Consider the following 17,807-nt stretch of genomic DNA (forward strand, 5'->3'; position numbering starts at 1 on the left):
TCCTGACTTCAAACTATACTACAAAGCTACAGTAATAAATACAGTACGGTACTGGCACAAAAACAGAAATATAGATCAATGGAACAGGATGAAAAGACCAGAGATAAACCCACGCACATATGGTCACCTTATCTTTGATGAAGGAGGCAAGCATATACAATGGAGATAAGACAGCCTCTTCAATGAGTGGTGCTGGGAAAACTGGACAGCTACATGTAAAAGAATGAAATTAGAACATTCACTAACACCATACACAAAAATAAACTCAAAATGGATTAAAGACCAAAATGTAAGACCAGACACTATCAAACTCTTAGAGGAAAACACAGGCACAACACTCTATTACATAAATCACAGCAAGATCCTCTTTGACCCACCTCCTAGAGAAATGGAAATAAAAACAAAAATAAACAAATGGGACCTAATGAAACTTCAAAACTTTTGCACAGCAAAGGAAACCATAAACAAGATGAAAAGACAACCCTCAGAATGGGAGAAAATATTTGCAAATGAAGCAACTGACAAAGGATCAATCTTCAAAATATACAAGCAGCTCATGCAGCTCAACATCAAAAAAAAAAAAAAAAAAAAACCCAATGTAAAAACGGGCAGAAGACCTAAATAGACATTTCTCCTAAGAAGATATACAGATTGCCAACAAACATATGAAAGGATGGTCAACATCACTAATCATTAGAGAAATGCAAATTAAAACTACAATGAGGTATTACCTCACACAGGTCAGAATGGCCATCATCAAAAAATCTACAAACAATAAATGCTGGAGAGGGTGTGGAGAAAAAGGAACCCTCCTACACTTTTGGTGGGAATGTAAATTGATACAGCCACTATGGAGAACAGTATGGAGGTTCCTTAAAATCTAAAAAAAAAAAAAACTACCATATGACCCAGTAATCCCACTACTAGGCATATACCCTGAGAAGACCATAATGCAAAAAGAGTCATGTACCACATTGTTCATTGCAGCACTATTTACAATAGCCAGGACATGGAAGCAACCTAAGTGTCCATCGACAGATGAATGGATAAAGAAGATGTGGCACATACATACAATGGAATATTACTCAGCCATTAAAAGAAGCCAAATTGAGTTATCTGTAGTGAGGTGGATGGACCTAGAGTCTGTCATACAGAGTGAAGCAAGTTAGAAAGAGAAAAAAAAATACCGTATGCTAACACATGTATATGGAATCTAAAAACAAAAGTGGTTCTGAAGAACCTAGGGGCAGGACAGGAATAAAGACGCAGATGTAGAGAATGGACTTAAGGACACAGGGCGGGGAAGGGTAAGCTGGGATGAAGTGAGAGAGTGGCATGGACATACATACACTACCAAATGTAAAACAGATAGCCAGTGGGAAGCAGCCACATAGCACAGGGAGATCAGCTGGGTGCTTTGTGACCACCTAGAGAGGTGGGATAGGGAGGGTGGGAGGGAGACGCAAGAGGGAGGGGATATGGGGATATATGTATACATATAGCTGATTCACTCTGTTGTACAACAGAAACTAACACACCATTGTAAAGCAACTATACTTTAATAAATGTTAAAAAATAAATAAAATAGTAATAAAGCAAAAGACTTAAGCAAACAGAATAATGAATGTTCATATATCTAAATGAACACAATATACACTGAAGTTGATACATACTAAGCCTACACCTTGAACTGCCTTCAGAATCATAGTTCTCCTACACCACTGAGTAGTCAACTAACAGACCAGCTTGTATAATACTTAAAACTTACACATTTATTATTATTATTTTTGCAATGTAGCCCACTCACTTCAGTAACATCACCATACCTCTGTTAGAATAATGTGCTGGTTTTATAATATGTCCACAAATTCTTTGATACTTCTCCCTTCAAAAAGCAGAGCCTAATTTGTTCCCTTTAAGTGTAGGCTATAATTAGTGACTTTTTTCTAATGAAGATAAAATGATAGAAGTGTGTGATGTACAAGATTCAGGCACAGAAGACATTGTGGCTTCCTCCTTACTCTCTCTTGGCTCACTCTCTCTGGGAGAAGCCAGGTGCTACACCATAAGATCACTCAAGCAGTCTTATGGAAAGGTCCACATGATGAGGAACTGGCAGTTTCTGCCAAAAGCCAGAAGAAACTGAGGTCTTCTGGCAATAGCCATGTGAATGAACCACCTAGGACGCAGATCCTCCAGCCCCAGTCAAGGCTTCAGATGACTGCAGTCCCAGCCTACATCTTGATTGTAGCCTCATGAGACCTTGATCCAAAACTACCCAGCCAGGCTGTTCCTAAATTTCTGACCCATAGAAACTATGAGATAATAAATGTTCTGAGCTGCTAGGTCTATTGCTGCATAACAAATTATCCTGTATTAGAAAAATACAAGCAATTTCAATTACGTGTACTTAGATTCTGAATTTTCTTATATTTCCACCTATCACCAGAATGAAGATTTTCTAATACCATCTCATGAAAGTACATTTTCTCCCTTTGAAAGATCTACTTATTCTCAGCTTGGAAAATGCCATGTTAGGGATAACAGTACCAAAATTAATTATACTGGCCTTTTGCTTGTTGACAGTGTCAGAACTGCTGCTTAGCACTTACACTCCACCTATCACCGAGTAGATACTCATTGAAAAGCTACTGGATCAGGAACACTTACTTTTAGAATTTACATCTAAATAATTTAAATGAAGTTTTAGGCAGAAAGAGAGAAATCAGTTGAACTTCCAGAGGAAAAGTTTCAACTGAAAGCCTGTATCTATACCACTGTGATCCATTTGCTGGGAGCCAGAAAAAACTCACTTGGAAAAAAAAAAAAAAGGGGGGGGGTGTTAATGACATATAAAATTGTATTAGGTATACAACATAATTATTCAATATTTATATATATTGTGAAATAATCACAAGTCTAGTTAATATCTGTTACTATACAGTTATGAAATTTTTTTCTTGTGAAAAGAACTTTTGAAATCTACTCTCTTAGCAACTTGCAAATATGCCACATAGTACTATTAACTATTAGTCAACATGCTGTACATTACATGCCCATGACTTACATATTTTATAACTGGAAATATGCACTTTCTGACCCCCTTCATCCATTTTGCCTGCTCCTAACCCCCACCTCTGGCAACTACCAATCTGTTCTCTGTATGTATGAGTTTGGGTTTTTTTGTTTTTTAAGATTCCACATGTGAGATCACATGGTATTCGTCTTTCTCTGTTTGATTTCTTAGCAAAATGCCCTCAAGGTCCACCCATATTGTCACAATACCAAGATTTCATTATTTTTAATGGCTAATATCCCATTATATACATACACACACACACACACACCACATCTTCTTTATCTATTTATCCATGGATGGGCACTTAGGCTGTTCCCATATCTTGGCTGTTGTAAATGATGCTTCACTGAACATGGGGTGCATATATCTTTTCAAGTTAGTGTTTTCATTTTCTTCAAATAAATACTCATAAGTGGAATTTCTGGATCAGATGATAGTTCTATTTTTAATATTTTGAGGGACCTCCATATTGTTTTCCATAGTGGCTGCACCAATTTACATTCCCACCAAGAATATATGGTAATGAATGGTAACTAGACTTTTGGTAATGATCACTTTGTAATGAACACAGATGTTGAATCATAATGTTGGACACCTAAAACTCAGATACTGTTATATAAGAAACAGAACAAAACAAAAAGTTCAGAAACAAATACAATTTGATCCAACTATTTGAAGAGGGAAGTCTTGATTACTCTTCCAAGCCCACTGGAATATTTATTTTATATTCTCCCATATTTAGCTTTACATATATGCTTCCAAAGTGCCCTAGAAATGTTTCTTAAGATTCCTCTTAAAACAAACTTTTATAGGGCTTCCCTGGTGGCGCAGTGGTTGAGAGTCCGCCTGCCGATGCAGGGGATGTGGGTTCGTGCCCCGGTCCGGGAGGATCCCACATGCCGCGGAGCGGCTGGGCCCCTGAGCCATGGCTGCTGAGCCTGTGCGTCCGGAGCCTGTGCTCCGCAGCGGGAGAGGCCACAGCAGTGGGGGGCCCGCGTACCGCAAAAAAAAAAAAAAAAACACAAAAAAACAAACTTTTATAATTATCTAGCCTGCACTTCCTTTTAGTAAGATAATTCTTTAGTCATACAAAATTTTGTAATTATTACCACACTTGAGCTATATATTCAGAAATCAACACTTCATGACAAAATGAGTTTATGACAAACTCTGACAAATGCCACTAGAAAGCTGTTTCATATATGTTGGAACCAATTACATCGAAACTTAGCTTCCTAACATTATCTCATCGTTCCACTTTCAGCTGTTAAGGCAAAGTAAATATCCCAGGAGATTAATAAAGTATCCATTTTGAACAATGTAAGCTTGCACTTGATTCTGTTTCACGCTTACATATTATTTTTAATGTATCTCTAGATTTTTCATGTCTTCTATCCACAAGCACAAATAGTTGCTTATACATATATACAACTGCAAAATATTCAGTACATCTCACTAGTAAACAATAAATAAGGACTGAGGTGACATTACTCCCATATATCACTGTAAGCAACTGGACACATTCAGTAAATCAAGTAATCTATTATCAACCACAAGACTTGAAAGTTACAAGCTGCTACACAAGCAAACTTCCAGGCTATGACTGGCAAATTCTGCAAGGAGCAGCTGTAGAAATGATAATACCTAAATCAGAGAGAAAATTTCAGGTACAACTGTTAAACTTCTAAGATGAAATGGGTTTGCTATCCCTAGTTACAAGAGGTAACCTGATAGAAGGCTATACTTGATTAACTACTACTCTTCTCTGAAAACTTTTTTGTAAACCACTGTAAAAGAGGAACAGTAAACTCAGCATTGGTACAGTGAAAATTACATTACAAAACATAACTCAGACATAAAATATACATAATCAGAAACAAATAATCCAAAAATGTTATATTTAAGTAGGTAAAAAACTGTATTTTCAAATTCTGTTCTGGTAAACCCTCTATCTCACCATGTGTTTATAAACTTCTCATTCCGTTAAAAAAAAAAAGTGTTAACAAAATACTGTTTTTTTTAAAGACTATCAACAGCAATCCTTGAAGAAAGACTTGAATGAGCATACACCCAACACAGTAGAACAATATTTTCTGTGTTTTACTGGAAGCGTAATTGGCTAAGGGGGAAAAAGATTAACAAAAGAAAAGTAAGATGAAAAAATATAGTATCAATTCATTAAAAAACAAGATGAAGAACATTCGTCAAATTTACCTCATTTAGATAGGAAGATCTCTGATTCAAATGTGTCACAAATAAGGATGCTGCTCAACCCACCCTCTTTTGAGATGTGCAAGTCAGTCAGCTCAGGATAAAAAAGCTGCAGAGAACTAACACAACACTGTAAATCAACTATACTTCAATTAAAAAAAAAAAAGCTGCAGAAATTTATTTTCATGTCAGTGAGCCAGGAAAAGAAAAAACAAGGGTACAGGAAATAAGGAAAATAAAAAATAAAATGTTATGCATATGAAAAGGTAGCAAATTTCATCTGATGTTAAAAAACACAAAATATGCTCAGAATAAATTAATGTATCTGTGATAGACATTTAGATGTGAGCACTACCAAAAAAACAAAAAAAAAAGGGAACATATGTGAATGGCGGTTGGGGAGATACAGAAACAAGCATGGCAAAATGTTGAAGCAAGATGATATGTACGTGGGGGCTCCTTGTACTCTACTGAAATTTGTTTGGAACTTTTCATGATAAAAACTTAAATTATTTTCCTTTTCTCTGCAATCATTTGTTGAAGAATTGTTTACATATAATAAAGTATAAAACTCAAGTACACATTACAATTCAATGAATTTTTACACAGGTATATATCTGAAAAACTACCACCTATGTCAAGATGTAAATCATATACCATCACTTCAGAGGGTTCTCTCTCTCTCTCCTTCCAAGACACTGACTCCTCACGAACCAAAGGCAACCACTCTCCTGACCTCTATTACCTCAGTTTAGTTTTTCCTATTTTAAACTTCATACAAGTGGAATCATACATCATGAACTCTTTTGTGTCTGTCTACTTTTGCTTGACACAATGTTTCTGGGATTCATTCACGTTATGAACATCCTTGTACATGTTTTGTTTTGTTTTGTTTACCTTTCTTGGGTACATCTGACCTGAAATTACTGGATCACAGTCCACAGCTATGTTTAGCTATAACACATACTGACAGTTTTGTAAAGTGGCTGAAACAACCTGACATTCCCACCAGCAATATATAAGAGTATCAGCTGTGGGCTTCCCTGGTGGCGCAGTGGTTGGGAGTCCGCCTGCCGATGCAGGGGACACGGGTTCGTGCCCCGGTCCGGGAAGATCCCACATGCCGCAGAGCAGCTAGGCCCGTGAGCCATGGCCGCGGAGCCTGTGCTCTGCAACAGGAGAGGCCACAACAGTGAGAGACCCGTGTACCGCAAAAAAAAAAAAAGTATCAGTTGTTTCATACCCTTGGCAACACTTGATATTGTTTCACATCCTTGGCAACACTTGATATTGTCAGTCTCTAATTTCAGCCATTCTGACAGGGGTGTGATGGTGCCTCATTGTGACATTTCCCTGATGAGTAATAATGTAGAGGAGGGATCCTCAAACCCCGGGCCGCAGACCACTACCAGTCCACAGCCTGTTAGGAACCAGGCCGCACAGAAGGAGATGAGCGGCGGGAGAGGGAAGCTTCATCTGCCACTCCCCATCTCTCCCCACTGCTCGCATTACCGCCTGAACCATCCCCCCTTGCCGGTCCATGGAAAAACTGTCTTCCACGAAACCAGTCCCTGGTGCCAAAAAGGTTGGGGACCACTGATGTAGAGCACCTTTACCTATGCACATTGGCCTTTTGATAACTTCTTTTGTGAAGACCTGCCTGCTTTTTTGCATATTTTTTAATGTGTGTTGTTTGCCTTTTTCTTTTTGATTTTTAAGAGTTACTTATATTTTTCTGGATACAAGTCTTTCACCAGATTTACTTAATGTGAGTATATTCTTGCAGTCTGTGGCTTGCCTCTTTTCTTTAATGATGTCTTCATGAATAGAAATTTGTAACTGATTGTAGTCTAATTTATCAATTTTATGTTCTATTTAAAAAATTTTTTGCCTACCCCACGGTGATGAAGATATACTTCTAGGTTTTCTTCTAGAATCTTGATAATTTTAGCTTTTACATTTAGTTCTATGATCCAACTCAAATGAGCTTTTGAATATAGTATCAAGTAAAAATCAAGGTTCATTTATTCCCAAATATCCAATATCCAATTTATCTAACACTATTAAAAGTAAATGTTTTCTTAACTTCAGTGGAGCTTTTGTCATAAACCAAGAAACGACATATGTGAAGGTCTATTTCTAGACACTCATATTCTTCCATTGGTCTTTTTGTCTACCTGGTTCTAATATAACACTGTCTTAATTACTGTAACTTTATAGCAAGTCTTGAGACATTTACATTTTGATATAAATTTTGGAATCCATTTGATTAAAATTTTTAAATTGTGGGATTTTAATTGAAATTTTATTGAACCTATAGCTCAACCTGGGGTAATTGACATTTTAACAATATTGAGTTCCTACCATATAAAGATGGAATATTTCTCCACTTATTTAAGTATTTTAAAATGTCTCAGCACTGTTTTATATTTTTCAGTGTAGAAGTTTTGCCCAAGTTTTTATTATATTTATCCTTAGGTATCTTACATATTTTGATGCTATTCTAAATGTACTTTTCTAATTTTATTTCATACTTTTTGGTTGCTAACACACAACTTACAGTTAATTTTTGCATGTTGTCCTTGTATCCAGTCACCTTGCTAAATTCACTTATTCTAAAACTTTGCTGGTAAACACTTCTAAAATTTTTTTCCAATTTTTAGGGCTTCCCTGGTGGCGCAGTGGTTGAGAGTCCACCTGCCAATGCAGGAGACATGGGTTCGTGCCCCGGTCCGGGAAGATCCCACATGCCGCGGAGTGGCTGGGCCCGTGAGCCATGGCCACTGAGCCTGCGCATCCGGAGCCTGTGCTCCGCAACGGGAGAGGCCACAACAGTGAGAGGCCCGCGTACCGCAAAAAAAAATTTTTTTTTCCATTTTTTAAAATTAACTTTTTTTATCCTGAGGGCACTGGTTAGAATTCCAGCATAATGTTAAATAGAAAAAAAAAGATATGGGACATGAAACAAGGTTTTTCATTGAGTATGATATTAGCTGTAGGGTTTTTGTTGTTGTTGTTGATACTCCAGAAAATTAACAGTATTTTCTTCTATTCCTAATTTGATGAGGATTTTTTAACACGACAGATGGTGACTTTTGTCAAATGATTTCTCTATCTACAGAGATGATCGTATGAGTCTTCTACACTGTTAAAGAGATGGACTACATTGATTAATTGTAAAACAACAAACCAACCTTGTATTCCTGGAACAAATCTGTGATATCTTTTTTACATATCACTGGATTATCTCTGTATCTATGTTCTTGAGAATTATTGGCCTGTAATTATCTCTTTTTTCTCATGTTCTTGTTAGGTTTTTCCTACCAAGATTATGCAAAAATCATAAAATGTTCAGGGAAATGTTTTCTTTTTCAGTTCTCGAAAAAGTCTGTGTAAAATTACCATTATATCTTACTTAAATGTTTGAGAGGTTTACCAGTGAAGCCATCTGGGCCTGGGGTTTTCTTGATGGAAAAGTTTTTAATAAATTCAATTTGTTTTTCAAAGATTATGACCTTTCATTCAAGTTAGCAAATATGTACTAATATAAAATTGTTCATAATTTTCCTTAACAATTTAATATCTATACAATTTGTAGTGATGCTTCAGTTTTTCATTCTTAGTATTGGTATTGTCTGTTGTCCCCCAATTTTTTCTTGATCAGTCACTACAGGCTTATTATTTTTTAAAAGTCTTCTCAACAAACTGTAAATTTTTCTGTTTCATTGATTTCTACTTTTATATTTACTACTTCCTTCTTTCTGCTTTCTTTGGGTTTAATTTGTTGCTCCCTTCAGTTGTGAGCTTACACCACTGATTTTGAACTTTTCTTCCTTACTAATATATGCATACAGGCATACCTCAGAGATATTGTGGGTTCAGTTTCAAACCACCAAAATAAAGTGAACAGTGCAACAAAGGAAGTAAATTTTTTTTTGGTTTCACAGTGTGTATAAAAGTTACATTTTTGCTATAGTGTAGTCTATTAAGCATGTAATAGCATTGTGGTTAAAAAAAAACCCAATGGACACAACTTAATTAAAAAGTATTTTACTGAGGCTTCCCTGGTGGCGCAGTGGTTGACAGTCCGCCTGCCGATGCAGGGGACACGGGTTCGTGCCCTGGTCCGGGAGGATCCCACATGCCGCGGAGCGGCTGGGCCCGTGAGCCATGGCCGCTGAGCCTGTGCGTCTGGAGCCTCTGCTCCGTAACGGGAGAGGCCACAACAGTGAGAGGCCTGCATACCGCAAAGAAAAAAAAAAAAAGTATTTTACTGTCAAAAAAGTGCTAACTATCAGTGAGAAAATGCTGTTGGACAAATGGCACCGATAAACTTGCTCATTGCAGGGTTGCCGTAAACCTCAGTTTGTAGAGAAACACAGTATCTGTGAAGTGCAATGAAACAAAGCACAATAAAAATGAAGCGTGCCTGTATAAAGCAATAAAGTCCTCTCAAAGCACTGCTTCAGTTACACTCAACAAGCTCTGATGTAATACTTCTGTTGTTTTTCAGATCAAAATATTTTCTAATTTCCATCGTGACTTCATTTTGATTCATGGGCTATTTAGAAATGTCTTGATTAATCTTCAAACATTTGGAGCCCTGATAAGTTATTTTCTGTTCCTGAGTTGTAATTAATTCCACAGTGATCAGAAAACATGTACTGCATAATTTCAATTCTGTGAAATTTGATCATACTTCAAGGACCAGAATATTTTGGCAAATGTCCCAAGTGTACTTGAAAAAAAAAAGTATAGTCTTCAGTCTTTAGATAATATGTGCTATGAATGTCAATTATATCAAGTTGATTAATCATGTCATTCAAATTTTCTATTCCCATACTGATATTTTTATATAATTGTTCTATCAGTTACACCAAATGTATATGTAAAATCTCCAGCTATGAATGCATGCTATCTTTACTGCTAATTATATTAACTTCTATATTCAGAAGCTATGTTATTAGGTAAACACACACTTAGGATTATTATATCGTCTTGATGAACTGACCTACTTATTATGATACTTTCCTGTTATCTCTTATACTTCTTCCTTTATGTCTATTTTGTACAATATTAATATAGGCACATCAGCCTTCTTTTGGTGAGTGTTTGCAAACAATATTTATCCAATCTTTTTACTTTCATATTATGTGTGCCTTTAAAGTGCTTTTCTTTTTTAAAAATAAATGCTTTTGAAGGTGTTTTTTTTAATCATGCAAACATGAATCAAAAGAAAGATGGAGTGGCAGTATTAATATCAGATAAAGTAGACTGCAGAAGAAGAAATATTATCAGAGACAAAGAAGGATACTATATAATGACAAAGGGGTCAATTCACCAAGAAGACATAACAATCCTAAACATATATGCATCTGACAACAGAGGTTCAAAATTCATGAAGCAAAAATAGTTAGAACAAAGAGGAGAAATAGACAAATCCACAATTATACTTGGAGACTTCAATTCTTCTCAGTGACCAACAAAACAAGTAGACAAAACCTCAGTTAGGAAATAGAAAACCTAACAAGCACCACCAGTCAACTGACAATTACAGAATATTTCATATAAATATATAATTTAGTTTTTAATATGGAATGTAGAATTTATAGAATATTCTACCCCAAAGCAGCATAATATACATTATTTTGAATTGCACATGGAACATTTACCAAGACTTACCATGTTCTGAGTAATAAAACTTCAAAGAATTCAAACAAAATTATACAAAGTATGCTTTCCATCTAAAACAAAATTAAGCGTAGAAATCAATTATAGAGCTAGGCAAAATCAACAAATAATTGGAAATTAAACAATATATTTCTAAACAACCCATGGGTCAATGTGAAAGTCAAATAAGAACTCAGAAAATATCAACATAAAACTTTGTGGGACCAGGGCTTCCCTGGTGGCACAGTGGTTAAGAATCCTGCCAATGCAGGGGACACGGGTTTGAGCCCTGGTCCCGGAAGATACCACATGCCATGAAGTAACTAAGCCCATGTGCCACAACTACTGAACCTGCGCTCTAGAGCCTGCAAGCCACAACTACTGAAGCCCACGCACCTAGAGCCCGTGTTCCACAACAAGAGAAGCCACCGCAATGAGAAGCCTGCACACCACAAAGAAGAGTAGCCCCCGCTCGCTCTAACTAGAAAGAGCCCCCGCACAGCAACAAAGACCCAACACAGCCAAAAATAATAAATAAATAAATAATAATTTTTAAAAAGATTGTGGGACCATCTAATGTGGTGCTTAGAAGGAAAAGAAGAAAGGTTTCAAATCAATAGCCTAAGCTTATACCTTAAAAAATTGTAACAGAGTGGATTTAAATCCAAAGCACACAAGAAGGAATAGTAAAGAGCAGAAATCAATGAAATTGAAAACATTTGTTTTTTGAGTAATAAAATAAAAAGCTGGATCTTTGGAAAAATTAACAAAATTGGTAAACGTGGAAACAAACTAATAAAGACAAAAGAGGGGACACATTGCCAATATCAGGAATGAAAGAAAAGACACCACCATAGATGCTATAGACATTAAAAGGACAATAAAGAAACAACTTCATGGCAATTAATAGATGAAAGAGACAAATTCATTGAAAGATACAAACTACTAAAGCTTATATTGTAGGTCACTCACATAGTCAAAGACTGTAAGTTTTTAAGAAAAATTAGATAACCCTAACCATCCTATACCTATTAAAGTAATTAAATTTATCCTTTAAAGCCTTTCAACATATTTAACTAGGCCCAGATGAGTTAGCTTGCAAACTCTGACAAACATTTATGAAATAATACTAATCCTATCCAAGATTTTTCGGGAAATATAAGAGGAATAAACACTTTAAACCTATGAGGCCAGCAATATTCTGATACAAAAATATTACACAAAAAGTTATTATTCATGTACACAGATACCAAAAAATACTCAACAATTAGCAAATCTAATCCACCAATTTATGGAAATGATAATACATCACAACCAAGTGAAGCATATCTAGAGAATGCAAGGTTGACTCAACATCTGAAAATAAATCAATGTAATCTATCTTTTTAACACACCAAAGAAGATAAACCATAAGATCATCTCAATAAGTACAGTTAAAACATTTGAGCACAATGTCCAATCATGATTAAAAAACTCTCAGCAGTCTAGAAACAGAATGGGGACATCATTAACTTGATAAAAGGATTATTATACTTAATATAATAATATGTAGTATATAATAAAACCTGATAAAAGGCCCTTGTATACTTAATAATGAAAGATTGAAAGCTTTTCTCTTAAGATCAGGAACAAAACAAGGATATCTGCTCTCACCACTCCTGTTCAACATCATACTGGAGGGCCTAGCCAGTGCAATAAGGAAGAAAAAAGGGTGGTAGGGGAGGTGGTTACACACAAACTGAAAACAAGAGAAACAAAACTGTCCTATATCCACAAATGATACAACTATCTACATGAGAAAATCCAAAAGAATCTACAAAAAAAAAAATGTTACTAGAATAGGTGAGTTTAGCAAGGTTGCCAGGTTCAAAGTCAGTATACAAAACTGTATTTCTAAATACTGTCAGTGAACAACTGGACATGGAAATTTAGGAAAATTATATTTATAATACCATCAGAAGTGATGAAATACTTGGATATAAATCTGACAAAATATGAACATCTGTATGTTGAAACTATAAAATGCTAATGATGGAAAATGAAGATCTTTGACTAAAACAAAATAGACGGAGATATCCTGTGTTCATTGATTGAAAGACTCAATATTAAGATGTCAATTCTTCCAAAATGGATCCATGCATTCAATATAATCTAAATTAACATCCCCTCAGTACTCTCTGTAGAAACCAACAAGTCGTTTCTAAAAAATTTATGGAAAAGCAAAAGAACTAGAATAGCCAGAATGATTTTGGAAAAAAATAAAGCTGAAGAACTTACATTACCTGATTTAAAAACTTACTATAAAGCAACAATAATCATGACAATGTGGCATTGGCAAAATGATAGATACAAAGATCAAGGGGACAGTCCAGAAACAGACTCACATACACGGTCAATTGATTTTTGACTAAGTTAATTCAATGCTGGAAAGGAAAGTGTTCCCCCAAAATGGTGCTAGAATTGGGAAAATAAACTTGACCCTATCTCACACCATATACAAAAATTAACTCAAAATGGATGATACACCTTGACATAAAAACTATAACATTTGTAGAAGAAAACGTAAGAGGAAATATGTGTAACTTTGCACTGAGCAAACAGAACACAGAAATACAAATCATAAAAGGAAAAACTGACAAAGTGAATTTAGTCAAAATTAAAAGCCCCTCTATTTTAAACAGTTAGGAAAATCAAAAGGTAAGCTTCAGACTGCACTCTCTATATATGCATCTGTGTGGGTCAAAGGGCTTGTACAGAAAAATGTATAAAGAATTCCTCCAACTCAATAAGACAAACAACTCAACGTTTAAAAATGGGCAAAAGATTTGAACACGTACTTCACAAAGGAAGACATACAAATGACCCATAACACATGAACAAATTCTCAATATCATTAATCATCAGATAAATACAAATTTAAAATACAGTGTCATACTACCACATATCCACTAGAAGGGCTAAAATTAAAAAGACTAAAACAACCAAGTGTTGATGAGAATGTAGATCAACTAGAACTGTAAAATGGGAAACAGTTTGGCAGGTTCTTATAATTAAACATTTGTTTACAATACAACCCAACAAATCCATTTCTAAGTATTTACCCGAGAGAAATGAAAACATATGTTCACACAATAACTCATGAATGAATGTTCATAGCGGCTTTACTAATAACAACCCCAAACTGGAGACAATCCAAATATCCATATATAGGTGAAATGGTCAATAACTGTAGTAAATCAATACCATAAACTACTACTCAGCAATAAAAGTGAACCAGCTAAACATACAAACATATGCATTATCCTCAAAATCATAGTGAAAGAAAAAAACATGGATGCAAAAGAATACATATTACATAATTCTGTTTATATAAAATTCTAGAACAAATGAAACCCATTTATAGTGAGAAAAAGAGGACAAACTGTTTCCTAGAGCTGAGGGTGAAAATGTGACTTACTGCAAAAGGGCAGTAGGGAACTTTTGGGGATGACAGAAATATTCTGTATCTTTATTGGGGTAATGAAAATATTCTACTCTTGATTGTGGTAGTGGAGACATGGGTGTATACATATGTCAAAACACACCGAGCTGGGGCTTGCCTGGTGGCGCAGTGGTTGAGAGTCCGCCTGCCGATGCAGGGGACACGGGTTCGTGCCCCGGTCCGGGAAGATCCCACATGCCGCAGAGCGGCTGGACCCGTAAGCCATGGCCGCTAGGCCTGCGTGTCTGGAGCCTGTGCTCCGCAACGGGAGAGGCCACAACAGTGAAAGGCCCGCGTACCGCAAAAAAAAAAAAAAAAACAAGAAAAAACACACCGAGCTGTACATTTTATTGTACGTAAATTATTCTCAATAAAGTTGATTCTTTAAAAAAGAGTTCTCTTGGGAAAATATTAACCAGGGAATACTGGTGATGCCCCTATACGACCACTCAAAAGATATCAAAAACATCAATAAAATTCAATATCCATTTATGGCTTTTTAAAATGTCATCAGAAATGAAAAACAACAATAAAATCATCTTGGAAAGCTAAGAATACAAAAACACATTTTAACCTATTATACTCTCCATTTATCAGAAAGCTTCATCAAACATCATAATTGATGGCTAAAACATCAGAAACAATCCCCTTAAAGTCTGAAACAACACCAAGTTGAACTATCACTGCTATTATTTAACATTATATAAAACGTATAATAGCCAAAGCAATGAGGAAAACACACAAATTATAAAATTTAAAAGAAAGCCACAAAACTGTATTTTCAGATAATCAACTCAATAAAGTGATTAGATACATGATAAGCAGAAAAAAAATCAAAAGCTTTCATGTAACTGGAGGGGGAAAAAAAGAGAAAAAATGTTACTAGAAACTTTCCATCCACCAGAGCTATCAAATCATAAAATAGCTAGGAATACTAAGAAGGAATGTCATACATATGGGAATAAAACTATAAAACTTTCCCTAAGCAAGGTGTGAATAAAATGTAGAGACATACCATACATACACATATTTCTGAGGGGAGAGACCCAGTTATCACGAAGGTCAGTTTGCCCCATATTAATCTAAAATTTCAATATAATCTCATTCAAAATACCTGAGGATTTTTAATTTAATTTACAAGTTGAGTCTAAAGTTCATTTGGAGAAGAAATGCATAAGAGTCAAGAATAATTTCAAAATGAGTAATAAGGAGGGAGAAATGGTTATCAAAATTTTAAATATGCATTCTCTTTTTAACCCAGCAATTCCATTTCTAGGAATCCATGCTCCAGAAATAATCACATAAAGAGGAAGTTTCCTGAACAGCTCTTAGGATGAAGGTAGAACTAGAAGGACAAGACTTTTTACATTACAGTCTTCCATACTGTCCGAAGTTTTAAAATTTAAGAAGATTTAAAGTTTGTAATTAAAAACAAATAAATGTAAAAGTTGGCTTCAAATAAAGCATTATTTGTGATAGGAAAAAGAAACTAATTAATTCAAATGTCTTTCAGTAAGGGAATGGTTAAGTAAATTACAGCCCACTGAAGCTATTGAAACATCATTTAGTTTTTAAAAAGTATCAGGGAGACAGGTTTAACAAGTAAAGATGGCCAAGATATGTAATTTAGTGAAAAAAGCAAGTGATATACCAATGTGTTTGGTATATCCCACCAAACTCCCCCAACTTTACATGTATGCATATATTTTTAAAAGTGTACATGAGAAAGAAGTACAATACTGTTAACTCTAGACAGTGGAATGAGACTGGGGGATGAAAGGAAATGTTCACATTTTACTTAATAGTTCATTTTCTGTATTGCTGAATTTTACATCTAGTTCGTATGTCTGTAATTAATTTTTTTTAATTAAAGTTATTTCATATAAAAATGATAAATTCCAGAGGACATGGGAAAAATAGTTTAAACGTTTATAAAAATCTTTAAAACGTTTATCTTCATGTTTATTTACATACTCTGCAAATGATCTATAGTCTTCACCAGAGGTGGCTGCCAATGTAAAGAAATTTAACTTACCAGATATGATAAAAATAACAACATATTAGGCCTTTAAAAAAATCATAAACTTCCCCGAACCAGCAGACTCAAAGCAGTGCCTATGCGTATGTTAAAAAAGAAAAAGAAGAAAAAAAAAAAATGCCTGGAAAGGTTAAGTCTCCTAAATATTAGATTCTTCCTCTCAGTAAAAAAGACTACCTCCTCCCCTCTTCTTCAACTTGGTCTGAGCGGCTTTAAACTCACCATTTTGAATGTGCGCAAAATGATTAACAAGCAGTAATCTCAGGGAGGCCGAAATTGAAGGTGCATCCGCCAGAGGCGTGCTCTGACCTGACAGCTCTAACTAGGCGAAGCATTGATGGAATGGTGCTAATATCGGGAGATGAACGATTGTTATGGTCTGTACAGGGTGTCTGCGTGACAGAGCCTCGGTGACAATCGGGAAAAATGCAAATACAGTCAGTAGAGCGACGGCAATGGAAGGTTTTTCGAGGAAGGGGTGCTGATGCAGGCCTGTAGCGTAAGATGGATCAGCTCTACACAGGGTGACTGGAAATGGGCAGAGAGGGCGGGTGAGAGGTGTTAGTAGGTGACACACTCTTCTAACACAGTTGCGATTGTAGGGATTAAGGCAGCGGGGTCCTTGGCCAAGGCACCAAGGACAGCAGAAGAGGCAGCAAGAAAAAGCGGCCGGTGAAGACCCCAATACCAATCTATGCCATCGCCGGAGGCAGCGGGCGCTGCGGCCGCCAACAAGAGCGTGGCCCCAGGTTCGGGCTGGACAGGGCCCAGAAGGAGAAGAAGGCCTCTCCCAGCCATCAACCCCACCCACCATGGCCGGCGCGGCGGGCCAGGGACAGGCCCCACTCCTTCTCGAGGACAGAAATTAAGAAACGGAGGAGGTGAAGGCAGCAATTTCCTCGCCTTGTCCCTCACCTTCCCAACATGAGAACAAGCCAGATTAAAAAAAAAAAAAAAACCCTCACCGAACTGTGCAGCGCCTCCGGAGCGAGAACAGCGCTCGATCCTGCAACAGCCACCACCGCCTTCTTCTCCGCCTCCGACTCCTCCCCCGCCGAACGCGCAGCGGCTGGCGGCGGCGGCGGCTGCGGCGGCAGCGGCGGCGGCGGCGCCGGCGGCGGAAGCAGAAGCTGCCGCGGCGCGTCCCGCCCCTTGCGCCGCGGTAGAGGAGAAGGAGGAGGGAACGCAACCCCCGCCCCCAAAACAGGGTCGACCAATAGGCTTAAAGAACCTCTGCGGGAAAACTCCACATACCCAATCGGAACCTGAGAGTGGGCTCACGTCAATGGTTGGGACGTGGCAGAAAAAGGGAAACATACTTGGACTGT

At 36.7% G+C, this 17,807-nt stretch overlaps 1 protein-coding gene and 1 long non-coding RNA gene across 2 annotated transcripts in view; one reads left to right on the plus strand and one right to left on the minus strand.

The window, feature by feature from the left end:
• PJA2 (praja ring finger ubiquitin ligase 2) overlaps window positions 1-17,584 on the minus strand; it is a 79,686-nt gene extending 62,102 nt beyond the window's left edge. Inside the window, exon 1 of the mRNA XM_019940809.3 lies at window positions 17,445-17,584. The gene's annotated coding sequence lies outside the window, so the exon portion shown is untranslated. The remainder of the gene's footprint in view (window positions 1-17,444) is intronic.
• LOC141278306 (uncharacterized) lies at window positions 12,769-17,402 on the plus strand. Its single transcript, XR_012330804.1, has 3 exons — window positions 12,769-12,802; window positions 15,718-15,780; window positions 16,867-17,402. It is a non-coding gene; the product is annotated as an uncharacterized lncRNA (long non-coding RNA).
• Window positions 17,585-17,807: the final 223 nt, after the last annotated feature.

Source organism: Tursiops truncatus, chromosome 3, assembly GCF_011762595.2.
Source record: "Tursiops truncatus isolate mTurTru1 chromosome 3, mTurTru1.mat.Y, whole genome shotgun sequence".
NCBI classification, from domain to species: domain Eukaryota; kingdom Metazoa; phylum Chordata; class Mammalia; order Artiodactyla; family Delphinidae; genus Tursiops; species Tursiops truncatus.